Source organism: Schistocerca piceifrons, chromosome X (assembly GCF_021461385.2).
Source record: "Schistocerca piceifrons isolate TAMUIC-IGC-003096 chromosome X, iqSchPice1.1, whole genome shotgun sequence".
NCBI lineage: Eukaryota > Metazoa > Arthropoda > Insecta > Orthoptera > Acrididae > Schistocerca > Schistocerca piceifrons.
In genome coordinates this window covers 622623610-622646791 of record NC_060149.1, presented here as the reverse complement: position 1 = coordinate 622646791, position 23182 = coordinate 622623610, and positions in this window count along the sequence as shown.

The window sequence follows — 23182 nt, the reverse complement described above, 5'->3', positions numbered from 1 at the left end:
GTGGCAGTACATTAGTTTATCTGTTTTTCTTTGTAAATATTTATTCCTTATTCTTATTTTCTGACATGTTTCACGTCCTGGAGGATCTCCACACTATGGACCTATTGGTACTAAATCTGAATTTAATGTAATATAATCCCTGGGAAAGAAGAAAGACGGACAATATTACATTAATTTATAAAAAAAGGAAACTCACTGGCGACTCAATTATAGACAGGTGCTGTGCTGGGGGAAGGACGCTCCTCTCGCTTTTGTGAATAGAGTAGATTGGAGTATCACTGAGTGGAATGCCATCGGCCATTCTAATTGCCGTCAGTGTAACTACAGAACGCAGGACGGACAACATGTGCGAAATTATTATCTTTCATTGCATAAAGATCATTTGTGCCTGGCGCGTGGACTGCTCCATCGCCAAGTACAAAACGTTCTTGACCGCTGGTGTTCAGAACACTCTAAATGCCTGTCATCAACTGACGTGTTAAAAATGAGATATCATGCAAAGATATGAACACATCTCTGTGTGATATTAGGAATACGTTCTTCGACGTTGTGTCTACCTAGCCTAAGTCACCGGAATCAGTTTATGAAATGAAGTGAGTAAAACACAAAGTGAAGCTACTTAATACCCTCCGTAAACTCTAGAACTTTATGTAAGTCATTCAGTTATATATTTATGAATTATAGCCAACATTTCGTGAACAGAAATTACTTCTTAGACTTCAAGTGTGAGATTAAGCTCAAGAGCAATTGAATCAGAGACACATCGTGGTACTAATGTGTGTGTAAAGTAAATCGCATGCAAAACGCTACTGTGACGAATTCTAGAGAAACTGATGTAGTTTTTGGTGCCTTTACCAAGTAATTATGACAGCAGACATGAAACTAATCCAGAGGTGACGGTCTAAGATTGTTACAGGTCTTCACAGCCAGTTCTAAAGAGTATCAGAAATGCTCTGTGAACTTGTATGGTAATTCTTGGATGAGAGACGACATAGTTCTCACGAAATCTTTTACGGTAAATTTAGAGACCCTGTAGTCGAAGAAGACTGTGCGAGAGTTATTCAGTCACCATCGAATATCTCGTGGATATTCCCGAAAATAAATGCTAGGCAGCGTACAGAGGAATGTGGGAAGTTCTTCCTTCCTCACTGACTACGCGATTAATCCGGTCAGAAAATCGGTAATTTTGATACAAAGTACTTTACGTCAAGCAGTATATAGTGACCTGTGGAGTATATATGTAAATGTCGTTACAAACATCATCATAAAATTTCTTAAGAGTCTCTAAAACTGCCTATTTACTGAAGAAAACAGATTAAATCCGAAGGTAGAAATAAGCTAACTATTTCAGTTCACCAAAGTACTGAGCTACGTCGTATAAATACTAGTTCGTATCTCAATGACACATGGAAAATTTTAAATGTTAACTGAACCTGAATTTGCAATAATTACTCACGCGAAAACTTGTAAGTATCTACATATTCATAATATGTGTCCGACACATCGCCCAACAAATATCACGCCCGTGAACAACTCTACTTGACCCGTCACTTCCAGCCAAAAATTGCAACTGCTCGTTACTCCACTCCCACCTCTTCGTTTCCAGACAGTCCGAGTCATACTTATCTCCGTGATTCCCTCCGTGTCGTATTTTCAATTTGCTTCAGAGTTTCTGTTGTCGTCGTAACTTGCTCCGAGAGGCAGTTTCTATAGTGGATTCCTCCGAGTAATAGTTACGACAATGGTCGGTTCTGAATCATACACTGATGAGACTAACTGTTATGACCATCTGCTTAACAGAGTGTTGGTCCGCCTTTGGGAGACAGTAGAGAGTAGCGATTCTGGCTGAAGTAGTTTCGACAGGTGCTTGGTAAGATTCCGGAGGTATTTGGCAGCAGATGCCTACGCACAGCTCAAACAATACCCACAAATTACGTGCCGGTGGTTCGTGAAGGTCGTAGCAAACGCCGTGTAGCGTTCCAGATGTGTTCGTCGTCTCCATATTAGGCGAATATGGTATCCAAGACGTCAGTGTGAATTCACTGTCAAGCTCCTCAAAACACTGCAGGACGATTCTGGTATTATGACACGGACAGTTATCCTTCTGGAGGGTGCCATCGCCACCGGGGAAGACATCAACCAGTAAGCGATGTAGGTGGTCCGCATCCGCATTCACATAGTTTACAGCTGCCGTTAAGCCTCCAGATACTACCAGAGGTACAGTGGAAGCCTAGGTGAATGTTTCTCATTACATAATACCTTCCACAGCAGCCTGTGTGTGTTTTTCGGTGTAACTTTCGAGCAGCTGTTGGCTAGGATGACGACCGCCGATGTAGTGTGAAAAAAAACTTTATTCATCCGATGATGCCCCATGTTTATATTGATCCAAAGTCAAATCTCGGTGATCCTGTGCTCACAGCAATCGTTACGGAGAATATCGTCGGTTCAGTATGGAAAAAAGTAGGGATCTCCCGCTGCGGAGACCAATGCTCAAAAATATGCTCTAAACAGTGCTGCGAAATACTCGTGCCTGCATCAGCATTGTAATCTGTCTTCAGATCTGCCACTGAATGCCGCCTATCCTGCTTTACAGAGCGGCAAAAGCCTCCTTCTTCCACGTTCTGTGATCAGGCGTTGACGTCCAGAACCGTGTCGCCGCAGTTTAACCACTTTCCAACGATACTGACATTAGTAGCGCGCGAAAAGGCGACCTACCTTGCCGCTTACGTGGTGCTTGTTCCGAGGTGCTGGGTTATAACACCCTGCCCTTTGCCAAACTCGCAGTCAGCGTATTTCCCGGTTTGTGACCCTATTACCAATAGAGTGATCCCCCATTCTTCTCATCTCCGGCTGCATGCTTTCCTCATCTCCTGGTAACGCACTGACATGAGTGGCTCTTTCTTACGAGTAATGGCAAGCGTTCCACTTCACATTCCGGTCCTATGTGTTCTCCGTAGATGATACGCTCAAAGTGTCTACGTCACATTTTTCTACATCTGTTTGTGAGAAGTGGGAAAAACGAAAAAAAATTAAACTCAGATGCATTACTTATATTAAGAAGATGTGGGAATTATTCGTAGGAGTTTCTTATTCTGAACTAAGAACAACTGACATTTAATGAAAAGAAACGTAAGTGTGTGTAAATTCTCTTTTTGATACATTCTGACTACTTCATTTTCAGGGCTGATTGACTTCATGGTGAGCAGTCATCCAATTGCAGTCACTCTTCGCGAACACGTCGTTTTTAAGGTGATTCCCATGATGAATCCCGATGGAGTCTTCCTGGGAAACTACAGGTAAGAACATGAAAACGGCCTTATTTGCTGTTACTTCCACGCCGTTTTCAAGAGCCTAGTAATGCGATACTAGAAAAAGATTTACTTTCAGATTAAGACAGATTATTTTATAAGGCTTTTCTGTTCTCGTGAACGGTGAGACCCCAAAAAAAAAAAAAAAAAAATTGTCATTGTCCATGAAATTCATTCGGGAAAGCTGGATGTTCCTGCTATTGTTTTGAGTGCACTAAGGGTGGGAGTGTTTCCTTTTTTCCTTTTGCCTCCATTTTTCTTTCCTGTTTATTCGCTAGCTAAGAGAACGCCTACTTAATATTCTGCTGTGGTACTGTCGCAATGCCGCAAAACGCGAGCAAATGTCTGTGTTGTGAACAAAGAGAGCTGCCACGGGCGTAAACAATTGCGATGTTCGCCGCGGGTCAACAGAAAATACAGTACTTACTCGCTTATTTACCACACATTGACAACTGCTAAGTTATTTAACTATTCATACCGGACACAGGCTAAACCAAGCATGTTGTAATGCCTAGCAGAGAGTGAAAATGCGTGAAATAAAAATCTTTTTCCTTCATTAATACACCATAAAATTCAGAAATTTACGAAGGGGCGTTGTACACTACCATTTTATTCAGAGAGCTGCTCACAGTGTCTTTCCTTGGTAATTAAATGACGAAAGAAATTTTTCACACTGCCGTCGATTGTGAAATGTTGTAAAAATATGGAATAAAGCAGTGTGCCGGATCGAAACAGAAACCCGTTCAACGGACACCATCTGAGCCAACCTTAGACTACTCGTTCTCCTATTAGATGAAGTGTTAAGGTTGACATAGCAGGCACTTTCCTTTGGCGTTTTCCTTAATGTGTTAATGGAAGTGAAGTATGCGTAGTACTGTGACTGCGCAGTGTAATATTGTCTTTATGTCACTCCCAGTCATTTAAGTCACCTCCACAAACAATTCTACATAAAATTATTAACGAAAACACTCATCCCAGCTCCACGTACAGTCTCGCTGCTATGTTAGTCATGGCTTGGAATTTCTTTCTCACACTCATTAGTCGGCTGCTGGATATATCTGTTTGCTGTCAGTTTCAAAAGTTAGCAGATCAGTCTATTCTGAATTACTCGATGTAGGTCAGATATGCCTAGTTCTACCATGCATAACGCTATCGTGCGCTTTATTTTATGAAACTGGGCCTCGTTCATGGTGCTATGAGCAACCGGACGTTCTAGGAGGAGGAGGAGGAAGAGGATCACCGAAGTCATAAGAGTTGGCAACAGTTGACAACTTCTGTAAAACATGTGTACCATAAGCTAATCCCAGTCAGACTAATTCTACAACGTTTGTTGTTGACTGAAAATTTCCTTTAACTGCGATCCAATTGTCTTGCTGGACAATCTGTACTTTCAAATCTGTTAGGTCAAATCAAGTTTTCTAGGGTTGGATGTGAGGCATGTTCTGAAAGAGGGTGGATATGGACGAATGGGGCATTTAAGTATGAGGGCTATGTTTTTCTTTCAAGGTCCGATCACTCGCGAAATTAAAACCACAGAGAAAATCCGATGAAGTTTTGCACAGAAATGCTGCACAGTGTCCCAGTCAATCGCTTCATGTCGCACAGTTAACATGCAAAGTTGCCTAGAACAATAGAATCTTCCTGCCAGTGTGAACGGCGTGCTGTCATTTCTTCATGCTGAGGGGTCCTGCCTGATTTCCATGAGCCCACATCATGCAACTGTCGTGAGTGACGGAAGAGTGTGGCAGTGGTGCAGTAACTTTGAAACAGGACGTACAGACGTTCACGATGGAGGCAGTCACAGCAGAAAGCGATCGTCATCCGGTTACCTTGTTCTGCGAGTGGATTTGGCGATTCGAGAAAATCGCTGCTACGAGCAATTCAGGACAAGCGAATAGGAATTTCGTCACCAGGCATTGTCCTTCTTCATAACAAAGTTCAGTGGTTGGCTCAAATGGCTCTGAGCACTGTGGGACGTAACTGCTGTGGTCATCAGTCCCCTGGAACTCAGAACTACTTAAACCTAACTAACCTAAGGACATCACACACATCCATACCCGAGGCAGGATTCGAACCTGCGACCGTAGCAGTAGCGCGGTTCCGGACTGCACGCCTAGAACCGTGAGACCACCGCGGCCGGCAAAGTTCAGTGGAAAATTGCCGTCGCAACAAAGATGCTCCTGCAACGTTTTCAATGGGAAGTGTTTCATCAACCACCATACAGCCGGATCAGCATTTAGGCACAGACAAGGAGTTGCAGACTATAGTAGATAACTGGCAGAAATCACAAGCGAATGCCTTCCACAATGAGGATATTAAACAGTTAGTACCACACTATCTCAAATATGTACCTCGGTGGTGCAGCTATGCAGAGAAGTAGCTAGAAAGTGTAGCTAAATGTTGCAAATAAAACATTTTGAAAAAAGATATGGCCCTCGTACATTATTTTAGAACTCTCCTCTGCAAGAAGTCCTAAACCTCAAAATTCTAAATTTACAACCTTTAGATACTACTGGACTGAGCGTATTGAGATTAGGAAGCAATGGTCGGGAACGAATGATTCAGGCAGTAAGGGGTCTTGAGAAATGCATGGGAAGCACCTGTTTGTGATCTGCTTACGTTTCAGTGTCGACGTCGCTGATGCTATCTTAAAAAATCACCGTCAACCTTCAGATTAGTGTCCACATTGGATTTTCCATTGGGGTAACATGAATTCTTTGTGATACTACAGGTATATTTGTCAGTATGCAGAAAAATTTCATGCGCCGTTATAATAAATGCACTGAGACTCGACTTCTTTAGTGTGAACAATTCGTATGAGCTAAAATGTTGTGTATTATGTGTCGATTATTCATGTCAATGACAAACCATATATACATTTCTGACAGTCACTCCCTGATCTAAGACTAATCAGTGAAGGATCCTCAATCATCTGCATAATTTTAACCATAATGCATCCGACTTATATAATCACTATGTATTTTGTTGTAAACGATAGCGTGTACTTTGAACAACGGTTTAGTGATATGCAACTCCCGGCAGGTGTACTTACAGTTACAGCGCTGTTATATGAGGGTCACCAATCAGTGTGAGCGTGTCACATTTGTGTGGTGTTTACCGCACTATGCCACGACCGTGAGTGCGTTGAATGAGCACATTTTGCTAACATGTTAGGAGCGTAGTTATCCCACATCCATGTACGGGAATTGTTATTTATAGCCTAGGGGCTCATCAGTTGGCTCATTTACGCGTGTCCTGATAATCAAATTGTGGCAGTTACGTAATGGGTTTCCAATTTAATGATGTTAGCTCTGCAGTACTGTATTACGTGGGATATACGGGAACTAATGTGATTTTGTGAGTTAGTCAGATTAAAAGCGCAGGCATTTTCGGCTACAAATATTTTCTAATTTGGATTCGCAGTAACTGCACACAATGGTTATGAAGAAACGCAGAATAGTATCACTGAATACTTTTTTCTATAGATAGTACGGCACTGTTATCGCCAAGTTGTACGTGGTTCATGACAGTCTCTTTGTCTTATGCACTACTTGTGAATTATTAGAAAGAGTGTTGATAAGCTGTATTGCACATTTCAGTACGTAAGAAAATGTATTGTGTTGAACTATAGTAAATAATTACCTTAGGAACTAGCTGATACGTTAACGGGCTACAAATGCAAGGTGCAGTCAATTGGAAACGAGCGGACGGAAAAGTAAGTAAACTGTTCATTATTTCAAAATTAATTGCTATAACTGTTAACATATTCATCCCGATGTGAGACAAGAGACGTAAAACTGTTTGCGGTTGCCTTCAGAGCTAGGATTGTACCCAGGCATGCACCTTTTCGTCAGAAGCAAATTAACGGCCACTAATGTATACCTATAAGGATCCACAAATATGGAAATAACATGAGAAGAGATCAGGACTATATGGAGAATGTGTAAAGACCATCCAGCAAAACTTCTACAGCGTACTCGAAGCAACGTTATCCTATGCTTATTCTTCATACTTTGGAATCTAGTGACGTACGGAAAATCGAAAGGGGAGTTAACATTGCTGAAGTATGTGAAGGTGGTTTTGGCCCACCCACATGTTGCCAAAGTTGTTTGAGTACGGTGCAGAAGTTTCGCTAGGAAGTCGTCGCACATCACCCATACAGTCTCGGTCTCTCCTCATGCGGTTTCCATATTTTTGGTGCCCAGAAAAGACACATTCGCTGTCGACAATTTCCTTCTGACTAATAGGTGCACCCCTGGTTACAATCTTGTTTCTGTAGGCAACTACAAATATTTTTTCCATGAGGGCACTCACTGTCTTGCCTTACTGTGGAATAAATGTATTAACAGTTATGGAAATTTCTTTCGAAATAATAAACACTTTACTTACTTTATTTCGATCGTCCAGTTAAGAGGACTACTTCAAATGGTTCAAATGGCTCTGAGCACTATGGGACTTAAATTCTAAGGTCATCAGTCCCATAGAACTTAGAACTACTTAAACCTAACTAACCTAAGGACACCACACACATCCATGCCCGAGGCAGGATTCGAACCTGCGACCGTAACGGTCGCGCGGTTGCAGACTATAGCGCCTAGAACCGCTCGGCCACCCCGGCCGGCAGCTGGACTGCTCTTTGTATAAGATATATTCATGGACATCTTTTCTGATGAAAACAAAGAACTCCACTTCTGTTACTGGAATACTGATACCTTACTATTTTATAAGTTTTATTTTCGCGGCGAATGCATATACAGTGCAACAGCATAATGACAATTTCAGAATGATGTGCACAACTAGACAATATTCATGATTTATAATTATCAATATCCTTGTTCAATAAATGAGAAAGAACCATGTTATATTCACCTATGGGGCACCACGGACCTGGAAGTTTCACTATTGGGACGAAAAACGTAAAATTCTCTTAAATAGTTTCCAACACTGATCACTCAGACCTTGGAAGTGTTAAGACATTGCTATTGGGAACTTATACTAAGCTTTTTCCAATGTGTTCTCACGTTAACGAATAATAAACTTGAAATCGGAATAATAATAATAATAATAATAATAATAACGGAAAAATTCTACTTTTTATCTGCCAAAAATTATTACATTTTCAGTTTAAATCTTTTTTAAAGATTGAAACATACTGTGGCATTAACATGCAAAAAGAAAAACCATTTCCTTATCCTGTGGTTACTGCATATTTTAGTATATAGTGACGTACGGAACTATAAAACGGAAATTCAACATTGCTGAAATATGCGAAGGAGGTTTTGGTCTTAAACTTAATGATGTTGTGCTGTAAGGATACATGAGTTCTTCTTGGCATTTATGGAACAGCGAAATTGACTTCGAGGCCAGAGAACGGATCGTGGTAGTTCCAGGGAGAATATGATTTGCACGATCACCCTCTTTAATGCCTTAATATTACAGTGAAGCATAGTGCTATCAGCCTGCTAACGTGGTCTCTCTGGTGGAATCGGAAAAGGGAAGTGATTAATAGCAGTCGTAAAACTTAATCGAAATGTCGGAGAGATGAGGAGAGGGCCAAACGATTTTCCATGAAGCTGCTCCTCCGTTTTTACAGCTTCTTATGGATCTTTAGAATACCCATGTTCAAGATGTCATGCAATTTAGTGCTACATAAGCTTATAGCTTATTGAATTAGTCTCAAGAATTTCGTAGGTTATTATCTACTTATCATAACAAATTGTTTTTTGAGAAAACGCATTGTCCAGCACATTTGCGACACACCAACAAGCAAATATTCTACTCAAGTTGAACTGCATTGTAGTAACTTCTTCACTTAAAATGTAATTTTAGCCTAGGACGCCTGAGAGAGCTAATTTACAGACGCCTTTCTTAATGTTGCTCCTCCGTTTTTATAGCTAAGTCTGTCCCTGTAGAGAATTCCTGTTCAAAACTCCCGTAACGTAGTGGTAAATAAACTTACCGAGTAGATAACACGGAATTAGTCTACAGGTTTTTGCAGATTATTAGCTCCTGATCATTATAAATTGTTTTCGGAGATAAAGCATTGGCTAGCAATTTTGCCACACACTGAAAAGCTAACTTCTTCAATTAAAAATTAATTGTAGGCGAGGATGCCTGAAAGAGGTAATCACACCAATGAATATTTGGAATATTTAAAAAGTGTCATCTTTGAGGAATGATGGGTGGCCACATAAAAAAAATTACATTTAAGTTTCTTAAGGCCTAGAGTTGTGCTCTACGTTAAATATTTCTCCATTGCTACTGTAAAAAAAATTCTGAAAACAAAAATTTCGGGAAGAGTTCGGTAGTGTTAAAATACGCTTCAAAAGGAGCTAACTCCTCGTAGTTTTGAATTATCTTCTAATTCAACTGAAACAAGATGATATTGTCGTTAAGCTATTTGAATACTGCAGCACATTTTGAAGAGTTTAACTTCCGTAAAATATATTTTCTTGCCGAATATATACCAACAGTGCGTTCTTCACTGTAATAGAATACTGTACATACTTCCTGTAATAACATTCATACTACGCATTTTTATATAGAAACCACCCTCTTGTGTATTGACGTTGGTGACGTTTTTGCAACACTTTCTAATGTGTAGGACTATTAATCCATAAACTTACGTTGTCATTAAGCGGAACAATTGCGCATATTTATAAAGACGAAGCTACACCTCGCATGAAAGACGATATGTCTGTGACGCATGGAGAGGTGCAGCATACAGCTTCCTTGGAGCGTCGCATGATTTCAAATAAAGTTTTGTATGCAACATGTCCTTGTTAACGCAGTCATTAAAGGCGGAGTACAGCCTCAGTTTGCGGAACAACGCAGAAAATCTAACATACGATTATAAAATTCATCCAGATATTTTGGTGATGAACTGCATCCCACAACAAAAAAATGGCACTAAGCACTATGGGACTTATCATATGAGGTCATCAGTCCCCTAGAACTTAGAACTACTTAAACCTAACTAACCTAAGAACATCACACACATCCATGCCCGAGGGAGTATTTTAAACTGCGACCGTAGAAACCGCGTGTTTCCAGACTGAAGCGCCTAGAACCGCTCGACCACATACCACAACACCTTAACACGAGTCCAGTGCCTTTACTGTGAAAAAAGTATATTTTGATACACCTTCCTAAAGGGCAACAAAGGTGTGTCACGTTAGGTGGACACACATACCTCAACGTCTTTCGGTGTGAGACTGTGACTATGCATGTCTTTATCATTGTCCTTTGGCTTCGTGCCTATAAAGCCATCCATAACATGTACGTATTAACTCTTTCGCCCGCCGGGGTGGCCGATCGGTGCTAGGCGCTACAGTCAGGAACCGCGCAATCGCTACGGTCGCAGGTTCGAATCCTGCCTCGGGCATGGATGTGTGAGATGTCCTTAGGTTAGTTAGGTTTAAGTAGTTCTAAGTTCTAGGGGACTGATGACCTCAGAAGTTAAGTCCCATAGTGCTCAGAGCAATTTGAACCATTTAACTACAGTCAGTATTGAGAGTTTTGTACGTCCAATCGCATTCACACACAAATAACAATGTTACAGCAATTCTACATTAAATGTAAGTCATAGAAGTAACATCCTTGACCCTTATGTTCGTTCTCATGTCAGTGCATGAGGCGATGATTTCATGCAACAAACCGAGCGAGGTATTGTGGTGTGGAGGAAACTATGTGATGTATCCACATCACTGAACATCTTTTATTAAACGGGACTATCCTTTCTTTCAAATGAGTATTGTATACCAAATGATTATTATTCCCTTGGTGTAGTGAGCATAATTAGACAACTGTTCGGGCGTTCCCAAGCTAGGGAGCCTCCATGTGGTGTGCGTGTGACGTCTGGCGTGTCTAATACGGAGGAGAATGGGAGTTTTGTCAAGATGGACATACATAATTCAGACGCGAATGACATCAGGATTTATTAATTATTTACAAAATATCGTGGTCACTGTCGATGTGATGCATCAGCGACATATTTTTTATGTAAATAACAATTGTTTTGATACTTTGCACGCGTAGTAAACTAAATGACCTATAATACAATAATTGTTACCACTATCGTGGAACGAACGTAGCCAAATGACTACTGAAGGTAGACTACAATACTCAGATACCCACGCAGCACGGATGCTTTTGATGGTTTGTAGGTGCTGTTCGAGGCTGTAACTCTGACAACAGAGAAATGACTTTTGATATAATTCGACAGTAGTTCTTCTAACGTCCACCAGTGATCAGCATTCTGTTGTTTGAAACCTTATTTGCTGGTTTACAGACCGTTAATTCTTCAACAGCGGTTCCAACATACCACATAATACTGAAACACGTATAAAGGACAGTAAAATGAAGAGAAATATGGAAAAAAGTTTATTATTTCAGTGTTGATATACCGGATGATAAAAAGTCAGTATAAATTGGAAATCTTAATAAACCACGGAATGATGTAGACAGAGAGGTAAAAATTGACACTCATGCCTGGAATAACATGGGGTTTTACTAGAACAATAAAAAAACAAAGTTCACAAAATGTTCGGCAGATGGCGCTGGACACCAAAACTGCTACCATGACGGGTGAGAGGTACGCCGATATATTACAGAATCGCATCATCCCCAGCCTGGCTGATAAACACCTGCTGGAACGTACGATGTTTATGCAGGATGGCAGTCCACCCCATATTGCTAGACGCGTGAAAGATCTCTTGCGCGCGTCGTTTGGTGATGATCGTGTGCTCAGCCGCCACTTTCGTCATGCTTGACCTCCCAGGTCCCCAGACCTCAGTCCATGTGATTATTGGCTTTGGAGCTACCTGAAGTCACAACTGTATCGTGATCGACCGACATCTCTAGGGATGCTGAAAGACAACATCCGACGCCAATGCCTCACCGTAACTCCGGACATGCTTTACAGTGCTGTTCACAACATTATTCCTCGACTACAGCTATTATTGAGGAATGATGGTGGACATATTGAGCATTTCCTGTAAAGAACATCATCTTTGTTTTGTCTTACTTTGTTATGCTAATTATTGCTATTCTGATCAGATGAAGCGCCATCTGTCGGACATTTTTTGAACTTTTGTATTTTTTGGTTCTAATAAAACCCCATGTCATTCCAAGCATGTGTGTCAATTTGTACCTCTCTATCTACATTATTCCGTGATTTATTCAGTTTTCAAATTCATACTGACTTTTTGATCACCCGGTATTCAGCCCACTATGAGACAAGACTGTCACTGCCTTCATGGAAAAATCTCTGCGGTTGCCTCAACAACCATGATTGTCTTCAGGCGTGCGCCTCTTCGTCGACAGCATGTGGGCCCGCCCATATGTCCTTGTTAAGTATGTTTCAAGTATGCTGCAGAAGATTCGCTAGGAAACCCTTACACGTCATCCATACAGTCCCATAGTGCTCAGAGCCATTTGAACCATTTTTTGAATGATTTCAATTTGACTATAGCTGACTGAACAAGTTGCAAGCCAAAGTATGAGCGACCAAAGCGATGTCCTCTGAGCCACATTTTCAGCCATCAGACTCTTATTGCGGCGTGAGTCCAGCCTACTTTCAGTGTGAGTAGTGACGAAATAAGTCACTTCGGACTTACTACTGGACTCGTGGTCGGGTGGACAACAGCCACCCATATTTACATTTTCCGGGGTTTACCTAAAGTTAATAACGAAACGTCATAAAAACACACAGAAGGTAATGTTAATAGCGAATCGCTCATCCGTGAACCTTCATAGCGCGCTACGGAATGATGTGGGAATTCTTCGGAAAGACATTGATCCACCTATTTTGCAGTGATACCCAAAATAGTTCTTATGCAGTTGGTGCTGGGTTCATTGAACGCGCACTGGTATCAACGGCATAAATTCTGAGCTGGGTTAAGAGCGGATTATCTGGGACCAAGTGAATTTACTGGAGTGTTATCATGAATCTTCTGTGCAACCAAACAGCAGTTACACGTCGCATTGTCTTGTGAAACGAGGCATCTCCCTAAGAGTGTCATGCTGCCACAAAGGGATGAAGGTGGACTGCAGGAGTGTCCAAATAATGTGCAACTGTCATTCCCCTTGCAGCTATACAAAGCACACTAATTGGGACCATAGGACCAGACCGTAAATTAGTATTTTCCTACCTAGCACAATCTTGTGAAAAAGAAAAGTCTTTCGCTCTGCAGGGCATACGCCACACTCGAATCATCAGCGCGATACAACTGAAACTGCGATATGTCGGACCATTCCAAACGCCACCATGTTCCAATGACGATATTCGTGGGCCACGGAAATTTTTGAGCCCTGTGTCGAGATGTCAGCAAGGGGATACAAGTCAATTGTCAGCTGTTGAAGATTCTGCGATGTATTTGTCTACGTACAGTTCTGACAAATGGATAACTGAGGCTCTACTTCGAAATCGGCAGCCATCTAACTTAACAGCAGCCACATGTCTCTGCATCAAAAACTCGTTGTCCGGTGCGGCGGTTTACATTCACGCAAACATTGTCTCTGCGGTATTGAAAATCATGGTAGACACTGTTGATCTCGGGAACCCTCAACTCCGCACCCCCCCACCCCCCCCCCCCCCCGGAACTCTTTCGTAATCTCAGACACTCAATGATCCATTTGCATTCACTGATTATCATCCCACTTTCAAAGTCACCTCACGGATTGCTGCCGTGTTCACTGCACCCCTGTCTGTAAAACACAACTTTGATGTCGTGTCTACACTCGCACCATACACTGCACGTAGCCGTAACATTGCGATGTCACACACAGTTCATCTTAAAATGGGAAAAGTCTTACCTGCACTTTGACCATTCATTTTTAATCGCTTAAGACTAACGCCATGGTGATTTCATTAAAGTGAACACTGCCGATTTCCTTCCACACGGTCTCCAAAGTCGAGATTGTGTTCTGTATCTAACAACCTCTTAAATCTTCATCTTTCTTCTTTCCTCGACCATACTGCATTACAACTTCTGACCACAAAGAGTTTGGACCGCTGAGGAGTAGCTTCTAATATAAGCTGTTTACTGCGTGGAGTGTATAGCTTGTATTGAGTGTCTGAAATTCGTAGGACATGCATAGGGTAAGATGGAAAGGGGGAGGAAGGCTACAATTTGATTTCTCAGCAATGGCGAGCTCTTTAGAGACGAAGCATTAGCTCAGATTGGAAGTGTATCAGGAATGAAACGGCAGAGTCTTTTTGGCGGAAACATCCTTCGTATGACGTTATTTAGCTTTGCATTGGAATCAGCTGTGTTGTATGTGGACTGTCAGCACTGGGAAGTTCCGTTCAGGTTGCTCTGAAGAAGAGTGCTGCATTTCGTTTCCATCCTCTTGGGGCTTTGTTGGGAACAAATTTGTGCAATATTTATAGATACCATCCCCAGCTGTATCGTACATTGCTGCATGCTATATATCGGCGCTAAGTGTAACGATAGTTGGCGCAACTTGTGTTCTAACTGAGACATTCATGTCCTAATTTCGAAAATACGTTATCAGTCTGAAACTGCGTTTTCATGTTTCATTTATAATGTATCACAATTCATTTACCTTGAAGAACTTTCTTAACATTCTATGCGAAATGCTTTGTGTTATAATTATTTTTTCAAATTAATATTTGATCTGGAAAACGAGGGGAAGAAGAAGGAATAGCGTTTAATGTCCCTTCGTAAAATGGATTATAATGGACGAAGTACAAGCTAAGACTTAACAAAGGAAACCTAAAAGGGAATGACGGGTCAGTCATTAGGAATTCGCTTTCGCAGAAAGTGAATACATCATGTGGAAACTACTGTATAACGCCTGAAATATCATATTACGTTCTTGCGCTGCAGGAGGTAGTAGTAATGGGAACAGTTAAAGGAGGACGGTGACAAAAAGAAAGAGGAGGAAAATGGGTGTATCAAAATAGTACGCTGCTTATGGCTAGTATGTAAAATCGGGCTGGTCTGTGAGGCCGAGCGGTTCAAGGCGCTTCAGTGTGGAACCACGCTACCGCTACGGTCGCAGGTTCGAATCCTGCCTCGGGCATGGATGCGTGTGATGTCCTTAGGTTGGTTAGGTTTAAGTAGCTCTTAAGTAGTTCTAAGTTCTAGGCGACTGATGACCTCAGAAGTTAAGTCCCACAGTGCTCAGAGCCATTTGAACCCTTTTTTTTTAAATCGGCCGTGTGGCCACACGAACAAGATTTTAAAACCAAGTAGCACATAGCCAATAAGTCAGTAAGGAGTGAACACTGAAGCACCGTAAAAAAGCAAAGGCATCTGGCAGTGTTTGATGAACAACAATTCTTGGAGGATCATACTGATGGTACGCCGAGCTCTGAGAATGGGTTACCTTGTAAGGTCATGCAGCGCGGTATCTTCTTCCTGGGTGACACCGGTACGCTGAAAACTACTCCGTGATCCAAGGCATATTTCTGCACCTGCTGTGTCACCTCCGTTCGTCTCCGGAGTATACAAAAAAAATGGCTCTGAGCACTATGGGACTTAACATCTATGGTCATCAGTCCCATAGAACTTAGAACTACTTAAACCTAACTAACCTAAGGAGAGCACACAACACCCAGTCATCACGAGGCAGAGAAAATCCCTCACCCCGCCGGGAATCGAACCCGGGAACCCCAGTATATAAAGCCTGTTGCACAAGTGGACATCGAAACTACTAAAATAAGCGCCAAAACTCTGGCTAAAGAACAAAAGGGCGACAGTCGGCTGGAGAGACTGATAATTTGGCAGTAACATACCATGTAAGGGGACCAGGAAAATATCAAATACCTGTCTCTGGTATTATAATTTTATCCAAGGTCAAGTCATTACAGTGTATATATAGAGTAGTGACAGGAATCCAGAAGCACAAAATCAACTTCAGTAGAAAAGAAGAAGGACTAAAATTGGTCTTGGTGATAAAAAAGGCAGAATGCCAACACGTTTGTCTACATGACCCACAACATACGTCGACGCAACTCGGCTATCTATCACAGTGGACGGATAACGCAGACGATTCGAGCGTCGCACCGTTACGAATAAACAGTAGAGTATTTTCGGCTAGATTAGCGACAGCAGTTTACGCTGCTTCACTTTATGAAACTATTTATTTCGAAAATTAACTGTTTACGTCTCCAATGATTCTGAGGATGTTATAAAACTATTTAAGTTGGAAAATTAATTATTTATACCTCCAGTTATTCTGAGGTTGTCTCACGCAACAGGGGGAGAAACATAGAAACGCTTGGCATAAAAATATGCCTTGGTCCACGGCGTAGTTACCATATGTACTTGATAGGGTATTCGACAGTTCTCATCGTTAAATAGTAGTGAAACTGAATGACTACGGGAAACGGCCACTAGTTGGTACAACAGTGGAAGGCACTGATAGGGTGACAGAGAAAGCAAGCACAATGTTTTGAAACTGGTACGTGCCAACAAGCATTTCATTGTGGAACAGATGATCACGCAGATCTAAATTAATAAACTTAGAAACTTATTTCTGATATCCGTGAGGATTATACACACACTTGCGTGATATTCTAGAAGAGATGGTTCAAATGGCTCTGAGCACTATGCGACTTAACTTCTGAGGTCATCAGTCGCCTAGAACTTAGAACTAATTAAACCTAACTAACCTAAGGACATCACACACATCCGTGCCCGAGGCAGGATTCGAACCTGCTACCGTAGCGGTCGCTCGGTTCCAGACTGTAGCACCTAGAACCGCACGGCCACTCCGGCCGGCTCTAGACGAGACCCAATACGTCTTTGTAGTAGGCATGTTTACACAAGGCTATGCGTCTGTAGTGCAGTGCTTTCACAGAGCAAACAACTGACCGTAATTGTAGGTTTGCATGAGAGGAAAGTTCTCGGAGAAGAACGAAAGACAGAGTGTGGAGACCACGTTGTTCTGGCGGATAGGTGGCATCTGGCAGTCTCATACTATGATAGCGTCGTGAAAGAGGACACTCCATTTTGTAATCTCCAACGTTCTTTCTGTAAATGGTTCAAAAGGCACTGCGTAAATTCAGTGGATTCAATTTTTCCTGGAGGACTCTTAGGTACGCCTCATTACTGACGTTGAGCGTCGCACAGCTTGCAGTGAGCTTGGTGAAAGTGTGAGGTGACTACGAAGTACCGACGTATCATTACTACGCAGCTGTATCTGATCACTTCTATGTGAGAGGAGCACCTTTAATGTAACGGAATGACCGAGCAATAGAAACCTGTGCTCTGTCTTTCCGGCGTTTGATCACTTTTTGGAAATAATCAGAGTTCAAATATCGGTCCAAAGATTCTGATTTAGATGTAATGTGATTTTTATAAACGATTTTAGAAGAATACATGTCTGTCTCCTTACTGAAGCCATTTGCTTCCTCGTCTCTAATGACCCCTTGACGTTACTAAAAACCCAAATACTTCATTACCGCACTGCACATAATCCAGTGAGAATGCAGAGCGTATCAACTGTACTTAGAGAAGTACTAAATAATTGCACAAATTTAGAATTTTAACCTGTAGATGCTTGTGGCACAGGGTGCCTCTATGACACGTTTGTGGTCTAGGCGCGCAGTCCGGAACCGCGGGACTGCTACGGTCGCAGGTTCGAATCCTGCCTCGGGCATGGATGTGTGTGATGTCCTTAGGTTAGTTAGGTTTAAGTAGTTCTAAGTTCTAGGGGACTGATGACCACAGATGTTAAGTCCCATAGTGCTCAGAGCCATATTTCTGACACGTGTGTTCAGCATGAAGGAGATTTTTCATATTCTACGTGAGGTACTGGCACTCATCTAGCTTTATCACGTAAAAGAAGTGATTTTTTCCGTCCCGATGGTCACTCTAAAACTTCAGATAAGTTTGAAACATTATTCATCACAATTATGGGTGCGAATGGGCAACACACTAATAGTAGTCATAAGAGAGTGCGAAGAGTATGACTGAAATTTTTTTGGACATTATCAGTCATTCAGCTAGCATTTCAAAGATAACGGAAATCTTCGGTAGGATTTATAGCAATCATAATTGGTTCGACGACAGCTGCGTTACTCAGATACGGATGTCTTTACATAAACCCGCACCAGCGCGGAATATCTTCCAGTCACTAAATACCAGGATATACACTGCCGGAAATAAAAAAAAAGAGAAAAATGCACCACCCTCAACGACAAGTGTATATGATAACAAATTCATTCCAAATGAGACACGAATGTCACAGTAAAGGGTGCCCTAACAGTCACATGAATACATAGCGTACCCCTTCCAGCGGCAACGCAGGAGTGTATTGTCGCATTTATACGACCATATAGCTGTCGAATGGCATCATGCGATAGATTACGCCGAGAAGGTTGCACAGTTTTTTGCAGTTCGGCAGTGGTTGTGTTGCGAGCTCTGGAGAATGAGTAAGTTCCCTCATCATCATGTGCCACACGAATTAAACTGGCGAGATATTTATTGATCTCACTGGTCAGGGCAGTTGCACAACGCAAATAGCACTTTTAGTTCCAGCAGCCGTATGTGGACGTACATTGTCATGTTGGAAAAGCACACCACCCTCCTATCGAAGAAATGGCAGTAGCAGAGGGATAGCAACCTGTGCATTGTGGCAGGCACTGTTTACTTTACCATGCAGAAGCACCAGATGTGATCGCGATCTGTAACTGATGAAACCCGGGATGGGACTCGTGTGTCGTGGGCAAATGCACTCGCGAATAGGCCCGTACCCCTGGTCTAAGCCGTCCAAGTGTACGTCCATTACTCGCGTTCAGTCGGAACCTACTCACGTTACTGAAGACAACAGAGGCCATTTCACTCTCCAGTTGACCGTCACGGCACCAGAGCAAGCGTGCTGGTGTGTTACACCAGAGACACAGATCATCGTAATTCTGCTAGAAACGGTCAGAACCCATTGATCCATGCTGACACATAAGGTGCAACAAGTGCCCGCATTTCTTCTGTGTATGATCTTCAGTCGGCCACCTCGTGACACCGCGTCGATCTTGACGTACGTCTGTACTACGCGGGCGTCCAGAACCTGCTCTACTGGTATGAGAATGTTCTACAGACCACTGATGAAAGCAGTTTCACACCACCCATACATTATGCCCAACATATGCAACAATACGTCGACTTCCATCCAGCTTCCCGACGGCCCACAATGTGACCCTGTTCAACGGCTGAAGTTGTCCAACAGTAGTATCTACTCATTAGCTTGATATGACTGTAACGTAGAATGATTGTTGAAAACAATGTTCACCTCTGACTCAGCACTGTTACTGCCTTCACAGTCAAAATAGAGGGCGCACTTCCAGGCCTCCTGAGGGCCCTCGGATCACCGATGACCGTGACAAATGAATCAGTAATTGTAAAACCCTAAGTGCTTGAGAATGTTACATTTTTTCCCCGCAGCGTAATGTTCCATCTCTACTGCGTGTTGTTGAACGGGAACACGTAAACTTCACCTCTAACTGAAGCGGAGCGTTCAGTCGCTGTGGCATCGACGAAGAGCTAGATTCTCCATAGACTTAGGTTAACGAAACTTTCTCTCGAAGAGTCAAAATCTGATACCTCATATAACGGTACCTAAGAAATTCGGTAAAAGAATCCCTCTGGGTTGTTTTTAATATTATTTGACTGACCGAACGGATGAACGCTGTGGTTAGCACATAGCAGTCGCATTCGCGAGGACAACGGTACAAATCCCGGTCCGGCAATCCTGGTTGAGGCCTTCCGTGATTTCCCTAAATCCTTTAAGAAAAATACCACGCTGGTTTCTTTGAAAGGGCACGGTCGATTTCCTTCAGCGCTCTTCGTTAATCCAAGAAGCAAATGCACGCTTCACCGTCCTACTCTATGCTTCCTACCCACAGAGGCTCTCCTCCAAATCTCTCTCAAACAGCACATTTGGGAAAAATGTGTGGGTAGCAACGTCTTAACTATTATATCGAAGTTGATACCAGAATGAATCTTCCATTTTCAGGAAAATGTACACTGTAATCCATTAGGAAATCGGATTAAGGCGTACAGACCGCAGAAAGAAAGATTTAATCAGGTATATATTCCTAACGAAATTTCCTATTATGATTCAAACCAGAAACGATGCCAGAGCTTATCATGATAGAGTTGACTTACGTGTGCAGAAGAGCGTAACACGGTTCGTCTGGATATTGAGGTAAGTGGCGGCGAAATGAAAGAAGTCACCTAAAATCGCTCAGAAGTCAAAAGCTTCCTGGACCGGTAGAGCTACTTGCAGGATTCTACGCAGATTATGCGAAACAACTAGATCTCCTTCAAGGAAGTTGATCGTTGGTCACTGCAGCAACGAAGAGTGCCAATTGAGGGGATTAGAAGCAAAGGCGTATAGGAAGGCTTCTAGTACTTTTGATCCCAAGGTTTGAGAATTATCATGATATTGCAGAATGGAGTTTCAATTTTTTGTCTATATTAGACATAAGAATACTTCGTGGCGCTCTCTGTTTGCATGTTTGAATAACAGGTTAATATAAACGATCAGTTATATATCACAGTTCAAAAATTCAACAAGCACTTGTGTCTCTTTGCTTCCAGAATATAGTGAAACAAGAAGAATGTGATTTATGTATATACTATAATGCTTTTCTTTGGTTCTTGTCAATTGAGTTATCATAAAATTGCTATGTAGATCCATAACAAAATATTTATGTAATTCTACACAATAGTGAAACAGAACAAGAAAGAATACTTTTCAATGAATGATTCTATTATTTACGGCATTTCGCACTACCGTTATTGACCATATTTCGCACGATCAGGGTCACTTGCCTCTTATCATGTATCACAAAACGGTTAGTTAGACAATATACAACACATGAACGTAAATGTGTCGTGACATCTTGCAACTAGTTTACTTTTAGTTTATCATGAAGCAGCACGGAGTGGAATTTCAATTGTATCATTTTGCCACGAGTATTTTACGCATTTATCACATTTTCGTGAAAATTTTCAGTCGTACCCTTTGCTTCTGAGCCCCTAAATTTATTGAAAAATATCTCAGGCCACGCCTGCTTTTAACAAGTGTCGCCTGACGGATGAACGTAAGTACAAACCCATACAACCGAAGTCAGTCTCTTGCAGTATTATGGAAAACATTTAATGCTCATCAAATATGAACCTTTTGGGTCATTAAAATCCACTCTATAGTAATCAATATGGAATCTGCAAAATTAATTCGTGTGAAACTTACGCCCTGTTAGACACAGAGCGCCATAGAAGACGGCGCCCAAGTTAATGCCATGTTTCCTCATTTCCATGGGTGATACATCTCACTTCCGTATTCCCGTTTGTTGAATAAAATACGAGCTTACCGAGTGTCGAACCAGGACTTCATTGCGAATAGAACTTAATACGTTGTTCTTAACAGTTATAAACCAATAGCTGTAAACGTAATTTCTAGAATACGCCAAGGTAATGTTATATGGGTGTTACTGATTACAGTATATGTATACGATGTACTGGATAACGTCGGAAGCAGCACGAGCCTGCCGACCGGTGTGACCGTGCGGTTAAAGGCGCTTCAGTCTGGAACCGCGTGACCGCTACGGTCGCAGGTTCGAATCCTGCCTCAGGCATGGATGTGTGTGATGTCCTTAGGTTAGTTAGGTTTAAGTAGTTCTAAGTTCTAGGGGACTGATGACCACAGCAGTTAAGTCCCATAGTGCTCAGAGCCATTTGAACCATTTTTTTGCACGAGGCTTCTCGTGGATAATGCTACTGTCAGTAAGAAGTTTGCAACATCAGAAAAACTACAAAGGATCAAGTATTGGTAGAGGCACTAGTAGCTAACCCGAAAGATAAGTAAGCATTACGTATAGCACAAAATTAAGCTCAGACATCCTTTACTGTCAGATTGCAGTACTGGCGGAAAAAGTTACTGGGAATACAAGCAGCCGTAAAATATGTAAAAGTAAGCGCCCGGGGTAACCTACAATGGAATTATCATATAATAATAGTGGTACAAAATACAGATACAATTCTGAGATTCATTGAAAGAATCTTACGGAACAGCAATTGATTCACAACAGAAGTAGCTCACGAAATACTAGTTCGACCTCTTCGTGAGTATTTCTCATCGGGTTAGGACACTTACCACGTTAGACAGATGGAGGAGATCAAATGAAGATAGGCGCATTTCATCACATGGTCACTTAGTAAGAGATGCTCAAGGAACACCGGTGTCACAAGCTACAAGACAGGCGTTATTCATCACGGAGAGTTTCACTGCAGAACAGATGTGAGATTACGTTGTAAGACGAGTGACATTAATTTCTCCCTCATACGTCCCCTGACATGACAATAACGTATAAACGAGTGACATGAGATATCATGTGAACGCTTACCTATTGTCGGTCTTCCCATCCACTGTTCACAGGTTGTATTGGGCGGGGGAGGGGGAAACGTTAGTCATAGCAATGTATAGATTTAGATGTCAGTTCTTAAATAATGTTATGGCTCACTTTTTCAGCACATCCATCAATTATAAGAGTGAACATAAGGTAGCAAACCCTCTAAAACATATTACAATAGTTTCCCGTTTCCCTATATTGTTTAACTGTAATAGTCATTTATTAAATAAAAGAGAGCGCACTGTCATATTATGTATCTCATAGAAGAAGGCTTCAAATTCCGACTGAATCACCCTTTGTCATATTTCCGTGCACAGGTCAACGCTGACAGGGTTCGATCTGAACCGCACGTGGCATCAGATCTCTCGTTGGGCGCACCCCGAGCTGCACGCAGTGCGCACCATGCTCACCGAACTGGACCAAAACAAGGTTTGTACAACACTATATTTCTCTATAGCATTCAGTACGTAACATTTCTTTTTAGTAAAGT